The 25,394-nt window shown below is 46.3% G+C and overlaps 1 protein-coding gene and 1 long non-coding RNA gene across 8 annotated transcripts in view; one reads left to right on the top strand and one right to left on the bottom strand.

Moving 5' to 3' along the window:
• ZNF217 (zinc finger protein 217) overlaps positions 1-25,168 on the bottom strand; it is a 38,635-nt gene extending 13,467 nt beyond the window's left edge. Inside the window, exons 1-4 of one of the 7 annotated variants that reach the window (XM_023251087.2) lie at positions 25,034-25,168; positions 24,029-24,241; positions 23,528-23,591; positions 14,253-14,329 (exon numbers count right to left, since the gene is read on the bottom strand). The gene's annotated coding sequence lies outside the window, so the exon portion shown is untranslated. Of the gene's footprint in view, positions 1-131; positions 7,544-9,625; positions 9,982-10,150; positions 10,256-10,388; positions 10,522-10,745; positions 10,885-14,252; positions 14,330-19,020; positions 19,118-23,527; positions 23,592-24,028; positions 24,242-25,033 lie in introns of those variants that run through there. The other 6 variants (XM_019828023.3, XM_023251089.2, XM_023251088.2 and 3 more) reach the window with 6 other exon arrangements.
• LOC111559751 lies at positions 10,999-13,728 on the top strand. Its single transcript, XR_002740917.1, has 2 exons — positions 10,999-11,251; positions 13,696-13,728. It is a non-coding gene; the product is annotated as an uncharacterized LOC111559751 (long non-coding RNA).
• Positions 25,169-25,394: the final 226 nt, after the last annotated feature.

Genomic DNA, 25,394 nt, shown 5'->3' with positions numbered 1-25,394 from the left:
AGGCACAGCTGGTCCGCTCGTGGCAGAAGAGGCGCCTCGTTCGTCCACTCCACTTTCGACTAACATCGCGCATCCTGTTAAACGTGCCCGTTAATTAAATCGTTAGCATTTTACCCAATCAGGACACTTACCAAATCGCTGGATTTTCATCCAGGGAAGAAACTGAAAACGTGGTGCTCTAATGATTGAAGTCTAAACTTTAAGATTCAGGACAGAAACGGTTAAATTCAGCTGAATGCAGTTTAAATGCCACTGCAATGCAATGTGTGTCCTTACAAAGAGCCCCTGCAAATCTAGAGACGATACCAACTGTGAAGAATGCCAAGTAAGGCCCTCTCTAAATAAAACGTTTAAAGCCCGAACTTCAAACTGTCTTCTATACAGTCCAGACACACAAATGCCGAACAGCACCCTCGAAGATCACACACGCACAGGCCAACAACACACACGAGAACAGGAACCTTTCCTAAAATCCACATTCAAAAACTACAGAACACCTCAGAATGAATGAGGCTCATCGTGGCCAAGGGGAACCTGAATCATTTTGGTTCACAGGATATTCTAGCCCTCAACCCACCGCCCAAATCCCAGCTGCTTTTTCAGAAGGCAGAAACTGCCTTCAACAAAGTCAGGGTAGGGCTCCCTTGTGCACACAACAAATAAGGAAACACACGCACCAGGCTACTCGGTGACAGTACGCTTGAAAACCCTCCACACGGCAGGGTCAACATGGCTCAGTCTTTCATCAGAAAACGGGTCCTCCCACTTTTAACCCACCCTTCCCATTATTCACTGGCCAGGTGAAAAATGGATGATTACTTTATGTGGCTCTGCAGGCTCAGATTTAGAAGCCAATTTTCATTCTTGGAGAAGAATTAACCTCCAAACCCAACACCCTCCCCTCCACCTTTCTGGCAAGCACAGAATTGTTTCTAAATAGACTCAGCTACTTAACCTGAAGTCTGTTAATTCCACCCAACAGAACAAAAAGACTTGCAAACTACTCCCACCACCTTGACTTGACTTTCCTTCTCTCCACTTCCTCAAAGAGCAAGGGCCTCTAGGCTCAGAGAAGACAAGGAAACATTTCTTCCCCTTCTTTATACTCAGAATAGAAGAAAATTCTCATGCTCTTTGTATCTTTAGTTTTGAATACACTAGATCTTTAACATTAAGCTTTTCCAAATAAGGCTGCAGATCAAAGATTAGGGAAAAGAAAGAAGGTACTGAAGTGTTTTATCTTAATTTCTGAGTCCTTTGTTGTGATCACAATGGAGGATAAAACTCTTGGGCTGGCTACCAGCTTGGTGGGCTTTAACAGAACACTCCAAAGGCCCGAGTTCTAGTTCTGGCTAAGTCACAACCTTAAAGTTGTCACCACCACCTACCTACCTCACCTTCATCTACCTACTGCAGGCGGTTAAATTACAGGATCACCCTTAAGAGTTCCCAATGTCTAGGGTTCCAGGGGCAGAGCTACATGTATGGATAGACAGACACCAAAGAATATTTGATGCTTTCCCAATCAAGATATTAAGTGATATTTGAAAAACCTAACTGATAATTTAGGGTTCTATGTAGTCTGTATTTACTGAATGCCGGTGTACCAGGTAATATTTTAACTGAAGAAATAACAGTACATACTCTAGACAAGCAGTTATCAAACTGACAACTGTCTTCACTGGCAACATCTAGATGAAAAACAGAAACAACTCAGTGAGTCCTACACAAACGACACAGATTAATTTCAATTTGAATAGAGGCTGTCCTCTATTTGAGGTCCTTTCTATTTGGGGGTTGCAAACTAGCTTTTTTAAAATGAAAGAGTGGCAGTAGCAATCAGTACTTTTTTTAATGTCCTAATTTGCCAAAATCAAAGTTAGTCCTCTATGTTGGACCTGTGTGTGTGTGTGTGTGTGTGTGTGTACACGTATGTCAGAAATTTTACTACTCTCTGATATTTTAAGTTTGGGGGAACTCCAGTTTCCTACAAATAATCTTTCCCCAAAAGACACCACTCCTAAACTCAACCTCTGAATTAGAAACATGGTGTGGGTACATAACATCCCTATTATTTCCAATCCAGGGTAATGGCGTGACCAGAAGGAAATACCTCAGTTTAGTTTCAATTTTTATCTCTGAAATGTTCAAACATCTGGGTTAAAGAAGTCATCATCAGCTTCTAACACAAGACCTAGAGGATTAGTAAAGGAGGCACAGTGCAAAAAGAAAAAAAAAAAAGAAAAAAGAAAAAGTAGGAGCGGAACAGAGGCCTGGAGATGAGGGGAAGGACGTCCTAGGCCCCCCAGCTCCAGGAGTCTCCTACGAGGGTCAGATGGGGAAGGAGAACCTCCCAGGCAAAACCTGAAGCACTTCCTCCTCAAGGGAAGCTTCTGGCACAGATTGTGATGGCCATCGACTGTGCCCAACTGTCCCAAGCACTAGACAATGGCAATCCTTACTACTCAGCCAACATCTGCAAACCCTGGGCCACCTGTTTGAAGATCCCAGGAGCAGAGACCCTGTCGACCTTGTTCACCATGATGTCCCCATGCCTAGAAGGGGTCCCTGGCATGGGGCCGGGCCCTCAATAAACCCCTGGTGAATAAATTAACAAACACTAACATCATCAGTATAGGTATACAATCAGTAATGCACATCTCTGGCCACAGTCACCAGTCTGAACTGATCTGATATTAAAATTAACCCGAAGGTTCATGAGAACTTCTTTCTACACGGCTCTCCATGGCTGCCATCTAATTTACCATCCTCTGCAGCTTCAAGGGTGTAATAATAAAAAAACAAGAATCCTAATTAATCCTACCATGAAGTTGACCAGCATAGGCAAAACCTTATCATTTAGATTTAAAACTACGCTCCTTACTGACCCACCAAAACAGACGTGCAGGACAAGCTAGGAAAATCTGACAACAAATGCCTCGGACTCTTGACTTAAGAAACCGTTTGCAGACTAAACACTTCCTTAAACTATAAACCAATTACCTGTATCACTTAAAACCAATCTGCTAAACAAAACCCCCAATCTTTAACAGTGACTGCAATAATACTTGAATAATAACAAAACTTACCAAAAAATACACATTCTAATCTAATTACTGTTAATAACAACCATTCCAGTCGAGTGAAGTGCACACCCACACACAGCCTTCCTAGAGCCTCGTTCTCCAGGTGGAGCAACACAGAAGCCACGGCAGGCACACCAAGGCACTGCCGGCCCAGGAAGTTGTCTGTCTTCACAAAGAACTGGAGGAGGAAGGAGGGGGAGGATCTTAATCCGACCCCTAGAATCTAAATGCTTTTAGTTTGCAGAGAAGTTGAGCGTTCAGAACGTACTAGGCTTCCTGAAAGGCAGTCTGCAAAACTGTTTGTCAGTGTTTAAAAAAACGTTCTTAAACCTTTACTCAGGGAGACGATACACTTAACCTTCAGCTATACACCCCCAAGGCACCCGAGGCAAGAGGTTATCCGGCATAACCTCGTATTCCGCAAGAGTCCTGGTGATTACTTTATACTGTGATTAGATACTTTAAAAAAAATTTACAACAACATAATCTTTGAAAAACAGTAGGAACCATATTGCTTAGGAGTGCCTAAAATAGAAGTCTAATGCTCTTTAGGCCATTTCTGTTTTTTGTTTGTTTGTTTTGTTTTAAAGCAGATGCTCCATGGGGAGTAAAGCTCGGGAGATTCTGCCACTATCTATAGATTTTGAAATTAGCAAATATTACACATTATACAATGCTTAATGAAAAAAATACAATAATTTGTGCTTAAGCACAACAAATTAGAAGGAAATGCCACCTTGCTGACAATTGCTGTGACTTGGGAAGAGTCCTTCATGTACAAATGTACTCACACTGTTAACCTTTACAGACAGCATGCCTCCACTTTAGCTAAACAGGTTATCTTACATTTTTTGATATGGAATATTTATTACCCTATGATGGAGCAAGAGGAATTCAAAGTCCTCAAAAACTGTCAAAGACACACAATTCTGTTTATAACTAAGTAATATGCAGTATTCCTGCAATTCTACTTTTTCCCTCCGAGTCACTGAAGTGTCCAAATATATGATCATTAAAGTATTTCACCCAAACAAACTGCTAGTCTCTGGCCTGTTTCATTTGTATCCTGTAAAGGGCGAAATTATCTCCAAGATCTGGTCAGGAAACTTAACAGTTTTTCTGTAAATGTTCCTTCTGTACGTTCCACATAGAAGAGTTTTTTCCTTAATCCGACAAGTGAGGAGAACTGTACATAGTTACGCCACAGCGACAATCCAAACCTGTAACTTTAAATCCTTCAACACTATTTCAAGGAAATCACCAAGGTCACACCCATGAGCTGAATGGTCAACCCAACTTTCCTAATATAGCTGTGAAAAGATGTTTAAAAGTTCAGTGAAAAGATTAAAATATTCAAAAGGTTATATTCAGCATCACAATCTAAAACTAGTCAAAAGCAAATGGCTTAAAAATAAAAAAGCCATTGGCCGGTTCAAAGGCAAAGCCTGGGAAGATCCTACGGCCATCTCATTTTCCTGAAACTGTAATAAGGGCTCAGTTCTAAATACAATTAGAGACGAGGATACTATAAAAATATACAATCATATTCGTACATTTGAGTGTCAGGATTAAAAACTCTGCCTGATTCATTCCAAATCAATTAAGGTCAGTTAAAGGATCTCAACGTGAACTTGAAGCCACATAACTAGTTTTAGTTTCGGTATTATCAATATTAACAGATCCTGTGGTCTGTAAACTGGCTTTGACAAATCCCATCCTGATCGGAAAAAGAGAACTATAAGGGAAATGAATAAAACAAGAATTTTAATGCAGCCATCAGACGAAGCCTTGCGATCTGTGAGATTCCATTCCTGCCACTTCACCAGCAGTACACCTTAACTACTTTTGGAAAGATGTTAGACAGAGCTGCACCAAAAAGAGAGATTTCAATAAAAAAAGCAGCCAACCTATCTTTACCTATATTCTCTCGCTCCCCACAAAGGAAACGCTTGTGTATCTGCACACACAGATAACTGCATATATAGGTATAGAAGGAACTAGAACCCTAACCCTACAACGCTACCCCACACACCTACACCACTTTTTCCACAAGGCCAAATGGTGAGTGCCCTTGATTATACCCAATTTAACGAACCAGATTAAATATAAACACGGGGACGGCCTTTTAAGGCAGGCGCCCTTTCTTTAGCCAACATTTAAAGATTCCCCTCCCTATCTCTGTTGAGTAAATACTAAGGTTGTAGGTCTGGCTCTTTTAAGTCACCTGTTTGCTTTCAAAATTCAGGGAAAGGCTCTCCTTTCAATTAATACGTATATAATCACTGTTCCTTAGATTTGTATGCTGGACTGAAAAAAAAAGATTAGCCACCGATTTTAAAAAACCCAAAACACACGTCTTCTGGTGTAAATGAACTGTGTTGAAGTCACCCCGATGGACACAGGTAGGAGAAAAAACAAACAAACAAACAAACAAGCAGTTCTCCTAATGGGATTCGAGAACAAAACAGATGTGGACTCTAGCTCCGGTCCACAGAACCATAGTTGAAATTCAAAACGTTTCCTGACACGCTGGCAACTAATGAACAACGATACACAAAACACAAACGAATCCATTAAAAAACTGGCATCTGACGCCGGGTAACAGAAGCTCTTCAGCCCGAATTGAAGGAATGCGGAGGTCAAAAACAACTTAGGTAAAGCTTCGGAACAAAAGCCCAGGAATTCAAACTAATTCTCTCATTTAACTTCCCCGGCTGTCTTTTCAGGTTTAGTAATTTTATTTCTCAACGTGATCATAAAATTACCAAACTGGCCCCTGATTTCCAGTAACTCAGTTATGTAGTTAGCCTGGGCAGGAAGTAATGGGATGTTAAGAACAGTCAGTCAACAAATGTTCAAATGTGAAGTCGTTTAATGAACATTCCAATGTTAAGCATAAAGGGGCGGTCTGTGGAGGCAGCTGGCTGCTGGGGGGGGGGGGGGGGGAGCCCCAGCATTTATTTGGAAGCCAGCTCTAAACAAGAGTTGAGCTTCCTCGTCCTGAACGGCAGATTTTAGAGAAGGACGGTGGTCGCACTTCCTCAAAGTCAGACTTCCAGCTGCCCTCGTGGTCTCCATTCAAAATCCTCTGCCCCACACACCACTACCAATTTGCCTAACTGTGTTATCGGTCGGAGAGGAATCGTCCAGATCGCCTCCCTTCCTAACAGCCAACACTTCAAGAACTTTCTGCTGCCCCCAAAAGGAGGCCATTCGGTTAGGGCGATCAAGCTTTCCCTCTCCCGAATTTCAGAAATTTCCTGCTGTCTTTGTGTAATTCATTCTTTCTTCCACGTGCATTTTAATCTGGTTAACACCCCTCCCCCCCCCCCCAAATCTGGAGGTGAGGTGTACAAATCGAGACTCTTCCAGCCTCCTTTAGTTTACAGGCTGTAACTAAACCTTTCCCTACTTGGAGCATTTAATATGATTAGGATTTCTTTCATTTCAGCTCAGTAGCTATTCTGTAAACACCTTCCAGGTTTTTACTTGTAACACCTCAGTAACTCTTTGAAAACTATTAGGTGTATTCCAGATGTAGTCGTTTAAATTAAAGTCTCCTTGCACTTACTTTATTCTAGTGGAATACTCATCAGCTTATACAACGGTCTCAGGTTTCTCGTTCCTACTGTACAATTCTAAACCTTGAAAATATATAGCCATTGTTCGGGACCTTGGCTTCAACTTCCCAATTCATTTACTAAACAAACTGCCAGGGGGTTACACTGAAATAGGAAATTAGCAATGAGCCATTTAAAGTAAGTCATCCCCAGCAACCTCAAAAAAACTCACACACAGGCCATCCAGGCATGTGTGGGATGGGACAATGTGAACATTGAAAGACAATGAAATGGTCTTTGAGCAAATGGACACACAGCCTCACGTGAAACATAAAAAAGGGTCCAGATCATGCACAGTCCTAAAAGAGTCAGATCAAAGTATCTTTTTTTTTTTTTTAAATCAAGTAGTAGATAGTAGGCAGTCAAGAGTCATTAAAACTACTCAAAAGTTCTTATCAACCAATATCATTTTTGTGACAACAGGGAGAAAAGAAAGTAATTTTATAAAGTGGGAAAACACATCTTCGGGGACCCCTGAGGCTCTAATCAAGCGTCTCGGAATTAAGAGTGCTCCAGGGTTGGGAAAAGGCAACCCTGCTGTGGCAAAAACATGCCATTTCATCATAAATGTTGTTAAAAGAGAGTAAAGTGATTATCTGAAATGAGGAGAGAGGGACTCTGTCGTTGCCAGGCCATTATATTCCTTAATGATTTCATCAGTTTGTAAGCGACTGGATGATGAAGTCTTATTTTCTGATTTCCTCTTTAAAGGTCCACTGGAAGGGAGACGGGCGGCTACTCCTCCCAGAAGTTCCACTGCCAAAAAATGGAGGCTTACAAAGAGAATGCAAATCAGCCTCCACCTTAAAGAGTAAAGGCAAACCCTAGCACTCCTCCGTCCTCTTCCCCTCTACTACCTGGGGGGGGGGGGGGGGGGGGGATATCAAGCTGTTATCTAAATAGATTCTTCAGGGTGAAGGGGGAAAATATTTTCTACAAATTTTATCAACGTGGTGTATTAGTTCCTTTTTTTGATTAGGAAGTGAAAGGGAAGGATATGAACCCCAGACCACTGCTAAACTTCGATCTTAACAAGTTATTAAAAAACAGCAAAGGTCACACTGCCAAGCGTTGGAAGGTGCTGTGAAGATAAAAGGTTGGAACCAAGTTGGACACTAAGGAAAAGTGTGTCCTTCGCCTGGAGAAGTCATAATCCTCCCCCACTTCCTCCCCCAGCACGCAAACCAATGTGGAGCCGACAAGGAGGAGGCTTCCTCTTCTTCACGCTAAATAATTAACATTCCAAGCAATCAGATTATTAACCCTATTCGAACAAACAAGCCAAATAAATGGTGTGCCTTGTGGCTACTGACAAGAGGATTTTTAAGTAAGTCACACTGCCTCTTGAATTTAAGACCTTCCATAACTGATTAAAAATGGAAGCAATTTGGGGCGGTGGGAGGGGTTTTTCACTAGAACACCAGGATCAAACGCACACACACTAATACGAGTCTTTGGGATACTGAACAAAACAGTATCTAAAATAAACAGGACTTCTCAGAAAAAGTCATCTACCATTAAAGGACACACCTTAAAAGTTCCTAGACACATTAACTAAGCAAGCACAAACCAGTGGTTTGACTGCTATATTTTTCAGACAAAAAGCAATTAGGTTATTACTCCGCACTTGCCCCTCCAGACACGACAGGCCTTTTTAGAAACGCTAGATTATTCACTCAAAGTGTTACAAAATTTAGTATTTTAAGTCTTAGCTGATATCAACCAGGGCATCCATCCATGGGGGGGGCGGGGGAGGGGAGGGGGGGGCGTACAGTAACAGAACATTTCTAAATGTACTTCTTAACATATACAAAAGAGAAGGTGCAAGGCCTCCCAAGACCCCTACCTAGTCGCCAGGCCTGGCCGGCAGCTGTTGCTACCCTGCCTTTTCTTTTGTTGGGCTTAATCTCATGTCAACTCATTCAACCAACTCAAAAGCGATGAAGACATAATTGAATCAACCTGAACTAAATCAGACCTAGGCTTCTTAAAACATACAGCTTAATGGTTCCAAATGATCTAGAAAGCGAGGAAACCAGCTAGTATGTAGCATGTAGTAGTCAATACCACAGGACCCCAAAATGGCCCAAGGACCACTGCAACAGCCCTGCATTTAATACACGTTTAGGAATGTTCAAGCCAGCGCTTCAAGCCCTATAGGCTGATTCAGAAAGATAAACTGAGGCTCAAGGAATTTCAAAGAGGAACACAGCAAAGCCTTAAACTCCAAAGCGACTATTCTTTTCTTGGGGAAACAAAAAAAAGAGAAAAAATAAAGTTTCTGCTACTCCCTGTGTAAGCAGGCCACTGGGGTCCCAGAAGTGGCCACTGGTGGCTCTTTCCTGTTCCTGTAACTAAACCTTTAGGAAAAGTCCCCGCCTGCCCACCCCACCCCCATCCCACCCGCCCAAGAATGCTACTTCCCGTCCTCGGTGGCCCTTCCCTGAATCCCAAAATGCGGGTTCCAACCCGGGACCTGGACGTCTGTCCCGATCCCCGGGGCGCAGGTACCGGCCTGCAGGTCTGGCCCCCATCCGGGCAGGACCGCTCAGGCCGCCCCAAATCCGGCCTCCAGGGGCCCCCAGCAGCGCCCTCGTCTCCCCTCCCCATCCCGTGCAGCTCGCATTTTGGGGCCAAAGCTAGAGAGAAGAGGGCTCTACATCTGAAACTGCGCGGTTTCGCCACTCAGCGCCTCCTGGCAGAAACTTCCCTTTTAAAAAAAAAAGAAAGAAAGAAAGAAACACTTATAGGCGAACATTTCAATCCTTCCTGCCCTTTAGAGTTACTAGTTCTGCTTCCAGCTGGCTTTGGGACTCCAAGTAGAATTAAGTTATAAAGATATTCTTTAAGCGTTTAAGGGCTATTAAAAAAGTTTCAAAAAATCTTTAAAATTAAAGAGAAAAAAAAAAAAAACAACACCTTATCACACACATCCAGGAATCGCAGCCCGTGCACCGCCTACTCAGGGATGGGCAGGAGACCGGGAATCCCGGGGACGGATTTGGGGGCGCCCGGGGGCTCGTTGGGGTGTGCGTCGGGGTCTGCGGCGACGCCAAGCCCCTCCCTCGGCCCCTGTAGACGCGCCCTCCGCCCGGCCCGTGTGGACGGGTCCCGGCCATTGTTTGCGGGGGACGCCTGTTAGGACGCATTGTTTTGGCTGTTCCCAAGTTGCCCCGGCCCCCCCTCGGGGCCATCGCGGGGGGCTCTGCGCCGGCCCCCTTACCTCCGCCCGCCCCCCACGGCCAAGCCGGCAAACCCGGAGAGCCGCCCGGCGGAGCCACCCAACTTTTCCGGAACAGCCCCCCACCCACCCACGCACGCACGCAGCCCCCGGCTCTCTCCGGCCGGCCCCCCGGCCCGGGCCGGAGAAGGGGGGACTCCCCCGCCCCCAAGCCCTCCCGTCAGTCCCCGAGAGTGAGTGTGATGGTAAAACACTGTACACACCGGGGGCTCGCCCGGCACCTCCTCACTGCCGGGATCGCTCCGTAGCCGGGTGGGGAGGGGGCGCCCTAGAGGAGCGGAACAGAGAGCAGAACGGGGGCCGGGCCGGGCGGGGCGGGGGTCATCCGGGGAGGGGGGCGAGCTAACGAGCACGGGAGACTCGAGGGCGGCTCGGGGGGACTCCGGAGGGGGCGCGCGGCGCCCCTGGGCCCGGCGCGGGCGGGGGGCGCACCCCCTTTACCTGCGGCTCCGGCTCCTCGGCCATTTCCTCGCTCGGCGGCGGCCGGGACTGAACTGACACCACACGAGCGAGCCGAGGTTTGAATGAGGAGGGAGCAGGCGAGGAGGGGAGGGGGCGGGGAAGGCAGGAGGGAGGGGAGGCGACGGGGAGTTTCTCTCGGCCTTTTGTGCGGACACCTCCCGGCTTCCGCGCCCGCACCGGCCCCCCAAAAGAGACGGGGGGCCACTGGACGCGGGGCGAAACCATCTCCCCGGGCGCCTCGAGAAACCGCGCCTGGAAGACCCACCCCCCCCAACAAGGGAGAGCCCCCCCGCCCCCACCCCTCCCCCGCCCGGGGGATTTGGGGGCCGGGCTCACCTCGGGCGCGGGGCTAAGGTGAGCGGGGCGGGGGTGCGCACGGGGGGCAAAGGCGCGGGCGCCCCCTACTCGTCCGCGCGGGGACAGTGCAGGCGCGGGGGGTCCCTAGAGCCGCCGGGGCGCGGCGCGTCCGGCGCTGGGGGACTGTTGGGTCAGAAAGTGCTCTGGGAGCAGCTGTTGCGCCCTCCCTCGGCCCGGCCGCTCGGAGATGCCCCGCCTCCTGCCTTCACCGGCCGCGGCGGCCCCGCCCCTGAGCCCCGCCCCCGAGCCACGTGGTCCGCGCAGGCGCGCCCCTGCCCCGCCCACCGCCGCGGACTCCGCCTCCGGGACGCGAGCGAGCCGACGAGCGCGCGCGCTCCCGTTCTAGCCTGAGATTCCCGCGCACGCGCGCGCCTTTCACCACCCCCACACACAGTTCCCCCCCCACCCCCCGCCCCTCCACACACACCGCCTCCCGCCATCCGGCTAAACGTGGCCCGCGCGCGCTCCGGCGGTTCCAGTGACAGGTACGCGGGGAGGGACCCCCCCCCCCCCGGGGGCAGCGCGCAGGCGCAGATCCAGGCCTCAGCCTCGCCGCCTCCCCCTCCCTCGCAAGGTGTGCCCAGGCGAGGGAGGGGCGGGTAGTAGCACTCCGGGTCATCCCGAATTACCAGCAGAAGCCTCTGCGCCCATTTGAGCAGGCCAGAAAGTGAAGTGCACAAGCATATCTTCAGATTTTCGTCAAGTGTGAGCAAGGTCGCGGAGGTGACATGATTAAAATGGTTTAATGGGTATCTTCATAAAGCTATCCTGTAATTGTTGTTTTTCCAAAAGGGCTCGACTTGCGCCGCTATTATAACTTGAGATTTCTAAACTTGGCCTGGGTTCCAAGAATCCACTTGGCTTTGATAGAAACCCACGTGGAGGAAACCGAGTTTAAACTGCGGGGGGGGGGGGGGACAAAACTAGCCTTGCCCCCTCCTTCCCAGAAACAACGTATTTAGAGCGTTTCCTACCCTTCCCTGCTCACAAAAGGAGAAAAAAGGTTACGATTCCGAAGGCCTGTCTGTGTTCCCTCATTTTAGGTTCGCCCCAGGAGGAACCACAGAAGCAACAATCACAACCACTAAGTTTTCTGCCCCAAAATGCAAACGAATTCAAATGTAAACAGAGCTAGGCAACTCACCGAAAACAAAACAGCAAAGTATTTTTTTTTAATGGGATATGGGTGTATCCAAAATGGAAAAACTTAAAACCTATCAAGAAAGGCACTTAAAGGATATATTTAATAAATGGGGGGCTATATAAATGCTCTGCTGGTGAGCAATGGAGTTCTTAATAGAAAATGGAATTTTGAGAGACAGCTTCTTAGCAGAGGGGAAGAATTTGCCAAGTGTGATGTTTTGCTGTCATTTTATATATAACTACTAACCCCACATATGGTCTGGTTAGTCTTTTTTAAAAAGGAAGTGAACCAATTACTTACTCACAATTAGCAGTGCCAGAAGTAAATTCTTCGGCCAGAACTCCTTTTTTTTTTTTTTTTTTTCCACCCAAGTACACTGATGTTGATCATTTCTAGTACTAAGGTTCCTTTTCTCAGAGAAGACAAATACCTTCTTTTCAAATAGTTTTTAAACCCTTATAAGTAGTCACATCCTAAAACGCAATCCAAGGGCACTCTTCATAAACAAGAAACTTCATTTAACTTCTCCAAACAGCGGGCTTGGAGCATTGCTACAAAAACAAACTATGAGCAAGTGGAACCAGGTTGAGTCTCCACATTAAGTGTAGCCTTACTCTACATGTTAATGGATAACCTTTGAACTCTGAAACCTTGAATGCTGTAAACACAATAGCACTGATAGTTAAAATTCTAGTGTCAAAACTGAGCAAAAAGAAAAGTCCAAACTTTTCAAAAGGGATAGGGCAACAATCAAATGTTTTGACAAATAATGGTTCCACTAAGAACAATGAGGCTTCTGGCTCTCAGACCTTGTTGCTCCTAAATCATTTTCTGAGCAAAAAAAAAAAAAAAAAAAAAAAAACGGTTGTGCTTTTTCTCTGTGCCCTTACAAAGCTACCACTTTGTTAGCATAATAGCATCCTATGGTTTGTTAGTTACTGTTTCTCTCCTCCTCCCCCCACCCCACCCCCAAAAACCTTGTATATGTTGTAGCTTTTAAAATTAAAAGAGAATTGTCTTCACTGATCTATCGGCTCAGAGTTTTGTATGCCATCCTTATGTTTGAGCAAAGAATTACAAAGAACCCTGTTCCTGGAGATGTGCCAATAAAACTGGGAAATCGTTGCAAAAATTCTGCCAGTGACTGAGTGCTGGGTTGCAAACACGTACTGTGTTTTTAAATGGACATGGAACGATCTGCATTTGCTGTAAGGGCATCTGTGAGACACAGTCTCCCCCTTTTTAAAACAGGAAGACTCACGCTTAAGATTTACTTGGAAAGCATGCATAGTCAAAACAATTAAAAGTGGAAACTCCAAAAGTAAAGGAGAACACTGGGAGCATTTGGTTTTGTAGTAAAAGCGGAAGAACTCATTATTATTCTATGAAATGAAAATGGAAAACCAAGCGTTGGTCTGCATAAACCTAGCTCCACCCACGAGTAATCCTGTTTTGCCATCACTCCTAGCTAGACTATCTCTCAAGGAGTCAGGTGCTGCGGAGAGGCAAGCAACACAAACAAAGAATAGGACCAGAAACGTCCCTTCCCATAGAAGCTGATGCTCTGCACATGTTACTTGGAGAAAGGTCGAAAAAGCCCCCACTTCACCTCTCCTTAACGCGACAAACATCAGCTACACCTCGTTTTTCACAATTATCCAAACAGACCGGCCCTCCTCGAGATATATTTCCCAGTGTACGCTTAGAAAATTGCACCATTATCTCTGATTTAATCCTCGTGATAGGAGACCTCTTCATTTCCCTAACTTTGGGTTTTCTCTCCAGATGCTGCCTGCGACACAGCCTTCTCAGATCTAACAACAAAAACAAAAACCCTTCTAATTTGCTACATTTAACATTTATTGGAATCATCCTGGGAGACTTCGCCTTCATTAGAAGAACAATGCAATACGATCTTCCCATTTCACAAGTATTTATTTTCCTGTGGAACTATTACAGAAAAACAGTTTTGGAAACTGTACGTAAATCCTTGGAGCTGAAATGGAGCCAACATAGACACTCGACTTAAAAGAATGCAGTGTTCGGAGCAGGAAAACCTGAAAAACTGCAGCGAGGAGTCAGCAGGAAAAGAAAATGAAAAAGTTACGGCGAACCGTGCCAGCTCCTGCTAACTACAAAGGACATTTGAGAAGGAAACCAGGGCAGCCCTTTTAACACGACTGAATGCACTAAATTAAGGACGGAGCACCCAACAACCCCAGGGAGAGCCACACAACTCTCCTTCCAGTAAGTTTCTTGATCCCACTCAAGTCCTCTCGAAATTTTAAGCCCTCTATAAAACATCGCAATAATAGATGATAAAAATAAATCGCAGACATCACCTTTCAGAAGTGGAGGCAGCGTCTGGAGCCTGGAGACTTCTCTCGGAGTTGGCCAGCCCACCTGGCCCGGAACAATACTGCAAGAGATGAGATTACTGGTTTTTCCAAGCAAACCGAAAAGGGAGGGGCCAAGTATAAGGCTCAATTCAAATTGAGGTTTTGATGCAATCATGACTTGATTAAATTAATCGACCTTGATGATGTGCAAAGAGCACAGTTGATTTTTAACTGTATCCGTCCCATTCCCCCTCCGCTCTTCGGGCTCGACTTCTGTTTTCCACCAATATCCCGGATGCTTTTCAAGGCTGACTTCACTCACAATGTAAATGTATAAACTTTCTTTAAAAAATGACATGGGTCGGGGCACCTGGGTGGCTCAGTAGGTTAAGTGCCCAACTTGAGCCCAGGTCACGATCTCATGGGTTCGCGAGTTCGAGCCCCACATCGGGCTCTCAGCAGCGAGCCCGCTGTGGATCCTCTGACCCCCTCTCTTTCTGCCCCTCCCCCACTTGTGCTTTCTCTCCCTCTCTCTCTCAAAAGTAAACCTAAAAATAAATAAACGTAAAATATACACATATGTATTAATTACATGTGTCACATGACTTTCAGAGCACCCCTTGAAACCTTTCTGCACTCACCTGATATTCTAGATGGGAGCTCTGGCACAAGGGGAGGGGTTGGAGGAGGAAGGTGACTAACAAAGTTTATTGAAATTTGATGCCCATTCTCATCTCCATACATGGATCCGCCCACTTACTCAAGCCAAAACCCAGAAGTCCAACTCTATTCCACCTCCATCACCCTACATGCGCCTTTAGTCCACTAATTTCTATGTTAATATAGCTCAACGTTGTCCACTTCCCTCCGCCTCTAACACAGCACCATCACCTCTCACCCTCTCCTCCAAATACATGGAGCGCGTAAGGCATCTGCCAGCTCCTTCCTTTCTAAGTTTGCCTTAATACAAGCTCCACCCTAAGTCCAGGAGATCTTTCACAGGGTAAATCAGATCCCGTCACCGCCCTGCTTAATGGCTTCCTATGGCCTGGGGAGGGGAAAGGGAGGTGAAAGAACAAACTCCAAGAGCTGGCCTCCCCGACTCTGTACATCTGGCCCCTGCCTAACCTGCAGCTTCAAGTTTTGGAAGCCCTTCCGTGGGATTCTAAGCTTCAGCCCTGAGGCCTTCCCTCTGACCCAGAGCCTTCAGACCTTTCTTTCAAGATGGTGGCTTCCGTGCCTGGGAGTGGGGAGGGGGTGGCTTCCCTCTGACAAGGTTTCGGGACCTCTTCTCCCCACGGGTCCTGTCTCGGCTATTCCATTACACCTTCTGAGAGCTGCATTAGCCTTAGAATATGATTTAGTCTCTCTGGGCTGCAGTTTCCTTCTCCACCAAATGTGGTGATGATGAAGAGGTGGAAGAGCAGGAGGAAGGCCTTAAAAGTTCTCATCACAAGGAAAAGAACTGTAACTATATGGAGTGATGGATGTTAACTAATCATCTTGCAACGTATGCCTACATCAAATCATTATGTTGTACGCCTCAGGCTTATACAAGGTTATATGTCAATCATATCTCAATAAAACTGGAAAGGAAGTATGTATACTTATTAATTATGTAAATACCTATTTTTCTATAAGACTCTGGAGAATCAAATGAGACACACTACAGAGCTGTGAACCCAGAGTTTTGCAGGGGCGAGTGGGGAGGCCCGGCATTGTTCTAGGCACAGGAGACAGCTTGCGGGAAGCAAAACAAAGCGCTTGTCCCTTTTTATATACTTATTTATTTATTTTTTTAATGCTTCTTTATTTTTTAGAGAGAGAAAGAGACAGAGCACAAGTGGGGGGAGTGTCAGCGCAGAGCCTGACTCGGGGCTGGAACTCACAAACCAGGAGGTCGTGACCGGAGTGAGCCAAAGTCAGAGGCTTAACCGACTGAGCCACCCAGGCTCCCCAGCGTTTGCCCCTTTTTAGAGGGAGACAAACACATAGACAACAGATAGTATGTCTGCCTCATATATTGATAGAGCTGACCCCTTCCTCACCCTTGAAACACTTTTTCCCTTGCTTTGGAACCCCACGTTCTATCGATTTCCACCACCGCCCCCTCTAGTCCTCACTGGAGGCTCCTTCTCAGAACCCTTTGCTGGTTCCTTCGCCTCTCCCTGACCTCCAGCCTTGGAAGCACCCAAGGCCCATTGCTGGTGCCCTGTGGTCTCTTTTCCTGTTCATTCCCTAGACGATTCCATCCACAGCCCAATGGCCCAAAAGGCTCCCAAACATATATTTGTTATTTATTTTTGAGAGAATGAGATGGGGAGGGGCAGAGAGAGAGGAAGGGAGAACCCCAAGCAGGCTCTGCACGGTCAGCTCTCTTGGAGCTTGGACCCGTGAACCGCCAGCTCCGGACGGAGCCCAAACCAAGAGTCAGACGCTTAACCAACTCAGCCCCCCAAGTGCCTTTCCCCTCAACTCTGAAAACGTATTTCCAACTACCACTCCATCTCTGCGTAGATGTCTGCCCACAGCAATGATCAGTAGATGCGCTCACAACAAACGCATACCGAAAGGAATAGTAAAACACGCAGCTTAGCTGCAGAGAGGTCCCGTGGGGAGGGAATTGAGATTTGGGTCTTGAGGCCAGTCCCTGGGATCTTGGCTCTCTTTCTTCATCTGCAAATGGGGATTCTAACCCCTTCCCTGCCTGCCTCATTGGATGGCTGGCTTGTCGGGGTCAAACCACAGGGGAGCTGGATGTCCAACAACACAGGGCAGCTCATCAACACTGAGTATCCCTCCACAAAGGGCTCTACTTTTTCGTGGGACTATTTTTTTTTAATGTTTATTTCTGAGACAGAGCATGAGCAGGAGAGGGGCAGAGAGAGAGGGAGGGAGACCCAGAATCTGAAACAGGCTCCAGGCTCCCAGCTGTCAGCACAGAGTCCAACGCGGGGCTCGAACCCACAAACCGTGATATCATGGCCTGAGCCGAAGTCGGTTGCTCAACCGACTGAGCCACCCAGGCACCCCATGTGGGACTGTCTTTGAGTATACCTGGGACTCTGGCCTCAGCGTCCCTGGCAGCACTTACAGGAGTCCTGACACCCAAGCTTCCGCCCTTTGCTGAGAAGAGCATACGGGCTCCTTGTCCTGTTTTCTCCTCTTCCTTCCATCTCTCCCTCCTGGGTGAGCTAAGGGTCTAGTGGGCTATCTGTGTAGCTGGTTAGAGATTTCATTTTCTTTTGTTTTGTTTTTGTGAGATTTGTTTTGTTTTGTTTTGTTTTTTTGGTCTGAATCAGACTGTTAACGCCACTAAGGGCAGGGACCTGTCCAGACTCCCACCCAGCAATGCCTCCTGCATTTATTTCTCTGCCTTGGGATGGATGGATGGTGCGGACCAGAACACCAAAGTTTCAGAGATCCTCTGCCAACAGCAGAGCCAGCAGGCCGGGAGGCTAGCTGATAAGCGCTAACATTTATTGAATTCTTAATGTGTGCTTTTTCACTTTGTAACTCATTTAACCCCTCTAATGACCCTGTGAGGTAGGGTTTATATTTTTCCATTTATTAGACAAAGAACCCAGGCAGAGAGGGATTAAGCAGCTCTCCCAAGGCCCCGAGGCAATAAAACGGCAGCCTCCTTTCCTGTGTAGACACTGGCCAAGTCTTACCCCCACACCCTGCTGGTGCTTCCCCAGGACCTTGAACCAAGCCCAGCACATAGCAGATGCTCATTAAATACTGGACGGAAAAATAAGTAAATAAATAACTGCGTGCCAGGCACTTTACATCTATTATCATCACATCCTCCTAGTAACACAACGGCTACTTTTAGCCTTGCTTTAAATGCAGAGAGGTCAAACATGCATTCAACCCACAGAATGTGGCCAGCATTGTTTGCCACGGGCCTGGGACGCAACTACGAGGGAAGGGAGCTCTACGTGGACCGAGCTACCATTCCAGCAGAAGCGCAGACAATCGCCTCTCTGTCACATCGATCTTTTCAGAAGTCACATTGATCTTTTCAGAAGTCAAATCTGATTACATCAGGGTCCTGCCTAAAACTCCCCATGTCTCTTAGAATAAAAACAAAATCCCTGATCATGCGGCAGGCGGGACTGGTGGGGGGGACTTTATCCCACCAACCCTGGGATGTGACTGGAAAGAAACGCAAGAAAAACTGACCCACTGAACTTCAAGTTAAGTGTTTCTTCCTTGAGAGATTCTCTCCTGAAAGGTGGCACCTGGTGCAACAAAGAAGACGTGGCAAACTGGAGGACACCGTTTACTTTCTCTCCCGTGTGGAGGGCGCGCTCAGAGAATCAGAGCTGTCACCGATAAGCCTACCTGGCCACTGGACTAGCCAAATCTCCACCCCTTGAAGTTATCACTGCCTTTGCCTTAACAAGAGGAAACTGAGGCTCAAGATGAGTAAGTAGCCCGCCTGAGGCCACCCAGCTGACAGTTGGTTCCCCAACCTGCCAGATGACACTGAGGCCAGCGGGCCCTTTGAACCCTATGTCAAACCCCAGCTCTGTCACCAGCCGAAATCTCCTCTCTTCTAAAAATCTACACTGATGCACATTTCTCGACATCCTATTTCCTGAATGTTCACCAGTCAGCCATGAGTGAGTGTCTCTGGGGCAGGGTTGAAACATCCTCACCCAGCATTCCTCCCCACCCCCAATCCTGGAACAACAATATTTCACTTGGTTGCCCCGGGGCTAGCCCCTCCCACCTCAGTCCCTCCCTGGCATTCTTGATGTACCTGCTTACTCTTCCTCCAAGTCCTCCAAAGTCCCCAGTAGACTCCAGATCTCCTTTGAAGGTAGGGAAGAAAGGTCATGCAAAATCACGTCCCAAAGGCAATTAGCAGAGTGCTCTTCTGCACACAGCTGGGAGGCAATAAACGTCTGTGAAATGAAAAATGTCCTAGGGACGCCTGGATGGCTCAATAGGTTGAGGTTGGGTGTCTGACTCTTGATTTTGGCTCAGGTCGTGATCCCTGGGTTGTGGGATCGAGCCCCACATCAGGCTCTAAGCTCAGCAAGGAGCCTGATTAAGATTCTGTCTCTCTCCCTCTGCCCCTCTTCCCCACTTGAACTGTGTCTCTCTCTCTAAAGTAATGGAAGGAAGGAAGGAAGGAAGGAAGGAAGGAAGGAAGGAAGGAAAAGAAAAAATGTCCCAGAAAGAAAGAAAGAAAGAAAGAAAGAAAGAAAGAAAGAAAAGGAAGAAAAGAGAAAAATGTCTTGAAAGAAAGAAAGAAAGAAAGAAAGAAAGAAAGAAAGAAAGAAAGAAAGAAAGAAAGAAAAGAAAAGAAAAGAAAAGAAAAGAAAAGGAAAGAAAAGAAAAAAAGAGAAAATGTCCTAGAATGGATCTCAACTTTCCATGCCTTCCTTTACATGGCCCCTCACAGCTAATCAGTTACTCGGTTTTACAGATCCTATCATCCAAGTAGCTCTCAAGTGCACCCTCTCCTTTCATATTCCTACCATCCTGTCTTTTCCTTCTGATCTGCATAATAATTTCATAGCCGGGTCTCGAGTACCTGTCTTCTTCTCAGCCTAGTAAATTTTTCCTCAATACCACAAATAACCACCCTTCTGCTGCCCTGTACAAAATTCTCCAATTTACCCAAATAAGTCCTAGTTCCCTCTCTTAGGATGCAAAACTACACCATGGCCCCAGCCAACCTTTCAGCCAGATTCATTCCATAAATATTTATTGACCACTCCTTTGTCCTGGGCACTGGCTAGGTAGTAATTAAAGAGTGAGGTACAAAACAAATTGGATTGCTGTCCTCATGGAGTTTATATTTTCACAGGAGAAACAGACATTAAACAAATTAAAACAAACAAAAAATATATATATTAGCATATAATTATAGTAACTACCCTGAAGAGATAATCACTCAGGGGCTTAAAGAAGCATACATAAGGATATTCATTGCAGCCTTGTTTATAATCGTGACAAATAAGAACCTACAAGTTCATCAAGAGAAAAATGACCACATAAACTATGATATATCCAAATTTAAGAATATAGACAGCAGTTAGAAAGAATGAAATAGTGCTACATATGCCCATGTGCTAAATCACCAAGACGTGATGGAGTAAATAAATAAATGAAGCCACAAAAGGTATGCCATTCTTTGGTTTAAACACACACAATAGTATATTCTCTAAAGGTAATGCATATATATATAAACATAATGTATGTGTACGTTTGTATATCATATATAATATATACACGTGTTTATACTACACAGGGATCAGAAATATATAGGCTGATCATTTCACATTACATACAAATATCGAATCATTATATTGTACAACTGAAGCTAAGAGGTTATATGCCAATCATGTCTCAATATAAGAAAGAAATGTACACGCAAATGCATGAATAAAAGCTGGTTAATTCTCAAATACGGGCAACGATCCAGGACCCTTTACTGGCAGCTAAATATTTTAATCTTTTAACATGTAAAACACACTCATATTTGACCCAGATAAGTAAAAATTAGCTGCCTATTAGCATACAATTCCAAACTACATTAAATACTCTGAGAAATTAAAAATGGAGAATAAAATACTTAGTATTTTCAGACACTGCTTTTTTTTCCCACATACTGCTTTTTAATGAACTATTCTCTACTTACCCTTCTCCTTACTCTGTGCCCACTACCTGTGCCACCTTCATTTTGAATCTCCCCAAACCCACATGCCACATATGTCCAAAAATCAGTCTGTAGTCATCCTACCCATCCCCCATGGTCCTCTCCACATGCCACTATGCTCTTTGTTCGGTCACTCTCTTTGTTCAGTGCCTCCTTTATGACATTTGCTGGGTTATGCCCAGCCCCGGATGTTGTCTGAATGGACTACAGGCTCCTCAACGGAAGGCTGGTTTCCTCCAAATCACAGCACCCAGGAAAGTATCCCAATATCCAGCTGTTCAATTGAAGTAAATATGCTCCCTGGTTCTTCCATTCACTCATTCATTTACTGTCTCACTCAACAACCAGTAAGGCCAACTGGGTACCAGGCACCGTTTTAGGTGCTGGGAATACAGCAGGAAAGCAAACCCGCCAAAATGCCGATCCTCACGGAGTTAACACTTAATGTCGTAGTGAATTAAATGATCAGCGCTATGGGGCACCTGGCTGGCTCTGTCAGTGGAGCACGGGACTCTCGATTTTGGGGTTGTGCTTTCAAGCCCCACACTGGGTATAGAGATTACTTAAAAATAAAATCTCAGGGCTCCTGGGTGGCTCAGTCGGTTAAGCATCTGACTCTTGATTTCAGGTCAGGTCATGATCTCATGACCTGTGGGATCGAGCCCCACATCGGGCTTTGCACCAACGGTAGTACAGAGCCTGCTTGGGGTTCTCTCTCTCTCTCTCTCTCTCTACTTCTCTCTGCACCCGCCTCCCTCAAAATAAATAAATAAACTTTAAAAATTTTTTAGTAAAATCTTTAGAAAAGAATTAAAGAATTAAAGGATTCGTGTTATGGAGACAGGGGGTGGGGAAAGGGGCCAGAGAGTCGAGGGAGCCGGTGAGGGTAATGTTCAACAGGCTAGTCCTGGAAGACTTCTCGGGTGGAGACATTTGAGTAAAGATCAGAAGGGGTGACAGTGGGAGCCATGTAGAGGCTCTCTCTGGGGAGAGAGCACTCCCAGCTGAGGGATCAGCATGCAAAGACCTTGAAGCGTTATGCCCCGTGGTTCAAGGAACAGCAAAGAAGCCGGCGTGATGTTGTGGCTGGCATGGAGCACTAAGAGGACACAAGTCATAAAATGGGGGTGGACGAGATCCACGCCATTTGGGGCATTGTGAGGACAGGACGTTACTCTGGATGAACCTGAGCGCCGGTGAATAGTATGAACAGAGGAATAATGATCTGGCGGAGGTATTAAGAGTGTTATTAGGGGCGCCTGGGTGGCGCAGTCGGTTAAGCGTCCGACTTCAGCCAGGTCACGATCTCGCGGTCCGTGAGTTCGAGCCCCGAGTCAGGCTCTGGGCTGATGGCTCAGAGCCTGGAGCCTGTTTCCGATTCTGTGTCTCCCTCTCTCTCTGCCCCTCCCCCGTTCATGCTCTGTCTCTCTCTGTCCCAAAAAATAAATAAACGTTGAAAAAAAAAAAAAAAGAGTGTTATTAAACAAACTGATAAACCAAGAGTCCTCCTTTGCTGCAATCACTCAGATATTTACACGTGTCCATATTTTCAGTACAACAGCACAACAACAATGATAATGGTAACAGTAAGAAGAGGTAAGACAAAGTGTAACAAAAAGGGAAAAATAAAACAATTTATTGAGCCCCTGCTATGTGCCAGAGTCTTAACTCCACACCTGATCTACCCGATCATAGTGTTTTCTCGTTCTCCTGATAACCTGTAGACTTAAATTCATCTTGCAGATGAGGAGACCGTAGCCATTCGAGGTTAACTCACTTTCTGCCTTACTAACTTCTTTAACTTGCTTGAGATTCTACAACAAGAATGAAGTCGAATTCTAGCCCGAACAAATTCCAAAGCCCATGCTGACTCATGCCATTCTGTTCTGTACTAAGCGGCTGACTTTGGCCTCAAGAGACTAGAGAATAATAATAGTGACCATTGATTAAGTACTTCTTATGGGCCAAGTACATTATTTGCACCATTTCTGGATACCCAGGCAGAATCGGTACCCTCGTCACCCAGATTAGAAGCCACACCTCCGAGTGGTGAGACAGGCAGGGAGTTCTAGGGCTGAGCTCTTGAAACGGGTTTCCGGGTTCAAACCAAGACCCTGGGCTACCCAACTATTGCCTTTGCCGTCTCACTGGAGCTCCCTCCCCACCTCCACCCCTGGCTTTTTACAGACGGAGGTAAGAGTAATCACTGACAGGTGTATTTGGAGGAATAAATAAGGCCTCACTACTAAAATGCTTTGGGGGGAATCTGGCACATAGCGAGCGTTCAATTAGGACAGGCTAGTGTCACAAAGACCATTGCCCACGGCCACACAGGAACTCACCCGCACTCAGAACCAGGTCTGTTCTCAACCACTGCACGGCCCTGCCAGGGGTACTCATTCTGGGCGGGAGAAGGGAAGCAAGAGTGTTTCTATGACGTGAGACAGACAGTCAGAGCTGGCCCCGAGTCTGTCCACTCCAGAACCTGAGCAGCTCTTGACCACCAGAACGACTCCTCAGTGTAGACAAAGCAAGTGGAAGTCTTTGAAGAAAGATACCTCAATCCGAGTGATCCTCGCGGAAGCTGGGAGATACCTACCTGCCTTTCAGGGTTCTTTGGACACCTTCTCCAAACTGGAGGTCAAGCGAGACCGGAGAGGCACCTAAAGAGGAGGGTCAGAGGTGAGTGGCTCCAGGGAAGCGTGCCAGGTGGCTGAGCCCCTGTCTCCCGACCACAGCTCTCCAGCCACACCCTCAAACAGGATGCTGGGGTTTGGGGAAAATACTGGAGAGGAGATTAAGGTTAGAGCCACGCCCCTGGTAGGTATAGAGTGACCAAGAAATCAGGAGTCTACACTGAAGATTAGCCGTCTGCCTTGGTCCTCCGTAGAGCGGTGGACCCACAGCCAGCTACCCCACTATTTCGCTCGCAGCCAATGGGCTTCTTCGGCTCAGCAGCTCCCAAAAACGAACATGCTGATTTTCTCAGAAACCGGAACTGAATCAAACACGGTCCTCAGAGCCAGCGTAGACCCAAACCCTGGCTCCCAGCTCAGCTGCTGGGAAACCTCAGCCTCCTGACTCGACTTGCCTGCCTCACCTGTACAATGGGAAGAACATCGCCGCCCGCTGCACGGGGCCCGCTCTGGAAGGTTACAGGAGCTAATCACAACCAAACCTTAAAACGGTGCCTGGCACACGGCCATCAGCTCAGTAAACATCAGCCAAAATGACCTTAGTCATTATTGTCTCCGAACGTCTCCGTTCTAAAACAGCCCGTCCGCTTAACGAATCCCTTTGGCTTCTTTGACAACTTAAAAAAAAAAAAAAAAAAAAAAAATTGTGGTTAGCACATTTTGTTGACGTATTTTTACAAATACCAAGCCTGCCCGTCCTCTTAAAAATATTTTAAGAGATTATATTTTGTCCCCACTCGCTTTGAGGAACTGCTTCGGAGCCACTGAGTGGGCCAAAAACAGCAAGAAAGCAAAGGAGGATAATAAAACCTCTTTCCTGAACTTTTTCCAGAGAAACAAACAACAAAAAAAAAAGAATTTCAAGATTCAGATTCTGGGCTTTTAAGGACCATCTTGCTAAGTATTTTCTTATCAAGTTCCTTCTTGTTTTCTCCCCTCCCCCCCCCCCATAAACACGACAGTAATGAGATAGTTTCTTCTTTCTCCCTGCCTCCAAAAAAAAAAAAAAAAAAAATCTGTCCCATAAATTTCTCCCAAACTCACGCAACCGAATTTTCTACAAGGATTTGTAAGAAACTGAGAATGCTCTGAACTGAAACGAACCGCTCCTGAAGCAGTTCTCATTTGAAGTCAACAAATACGCACAACGTGTCCCCAAGGAAACAAAGTAGAATTTGGACGATAAAATGGCTCTGCCCCTAATCCCCGGTTCCCCCGTGCTGCAAGGCTGCACTGGCAGGAAACACATATGCCATCAGAAGTCTCTGCTAGTTTCCACCAGTATTTCTGCATCAGCCCGCTCAGCCGTACGGACCCAAGTAAGACACCCAGCTGTAAAAAAAAAAAGAAAAAGAAAAAGAAAAAAGAAAAAGAAAAAAATTGGTAAAGGAAAAGAAGAGCTCGCTGACCTGATCATTTCTACCTTCCTCGGGGTGGGTAGACAGAGACCAGAAGAAATGCGGGCGCCCCTCCCCCGCCAGAACCGGGCTTCCCGTCTGGGTGGAAACTATCTCATTACCACATTTTCAACAAGTAGACCCGGTTTCCTCGTGTAATCAGAGTTAGTCTGTGGTTGTTTGGCAGTCTGTGCATGCCATGTTTTTAGAGCTATAGAAAATGTGTATTTATTTATTTTGTGATGGCTGCGACCATATGACAAACAGAAGCCAGCCTTAGCCAGTGATTTATAAGAGCTCGGGGAAGCAGTGCCTTTAAGCATTTTAATAGAGGCGCTCTCATCCTTTGTAAGTGGAAGTGTAAATTGGTACA

Source organism: Felis catus, chromosome A3 (genome assembly GCF_018350175.1).
Source record: "Felis catus isolate Fca126 chromosome A3, F.catus_Fca126_mat1.0, whole genome shotgun sequence".
In the NCBI taxonomy this organism is placed as follows: domain Eukaryota; kingdom Metazoa; phylum Chordata; class Mammalia; order Carnivora; family Felidae; genus Felis; species Felis catus.
Note: the sequence above shows the minus strand (reverse complement) of the source record. Positions and strands in the feature narration are given on the sequence as shown.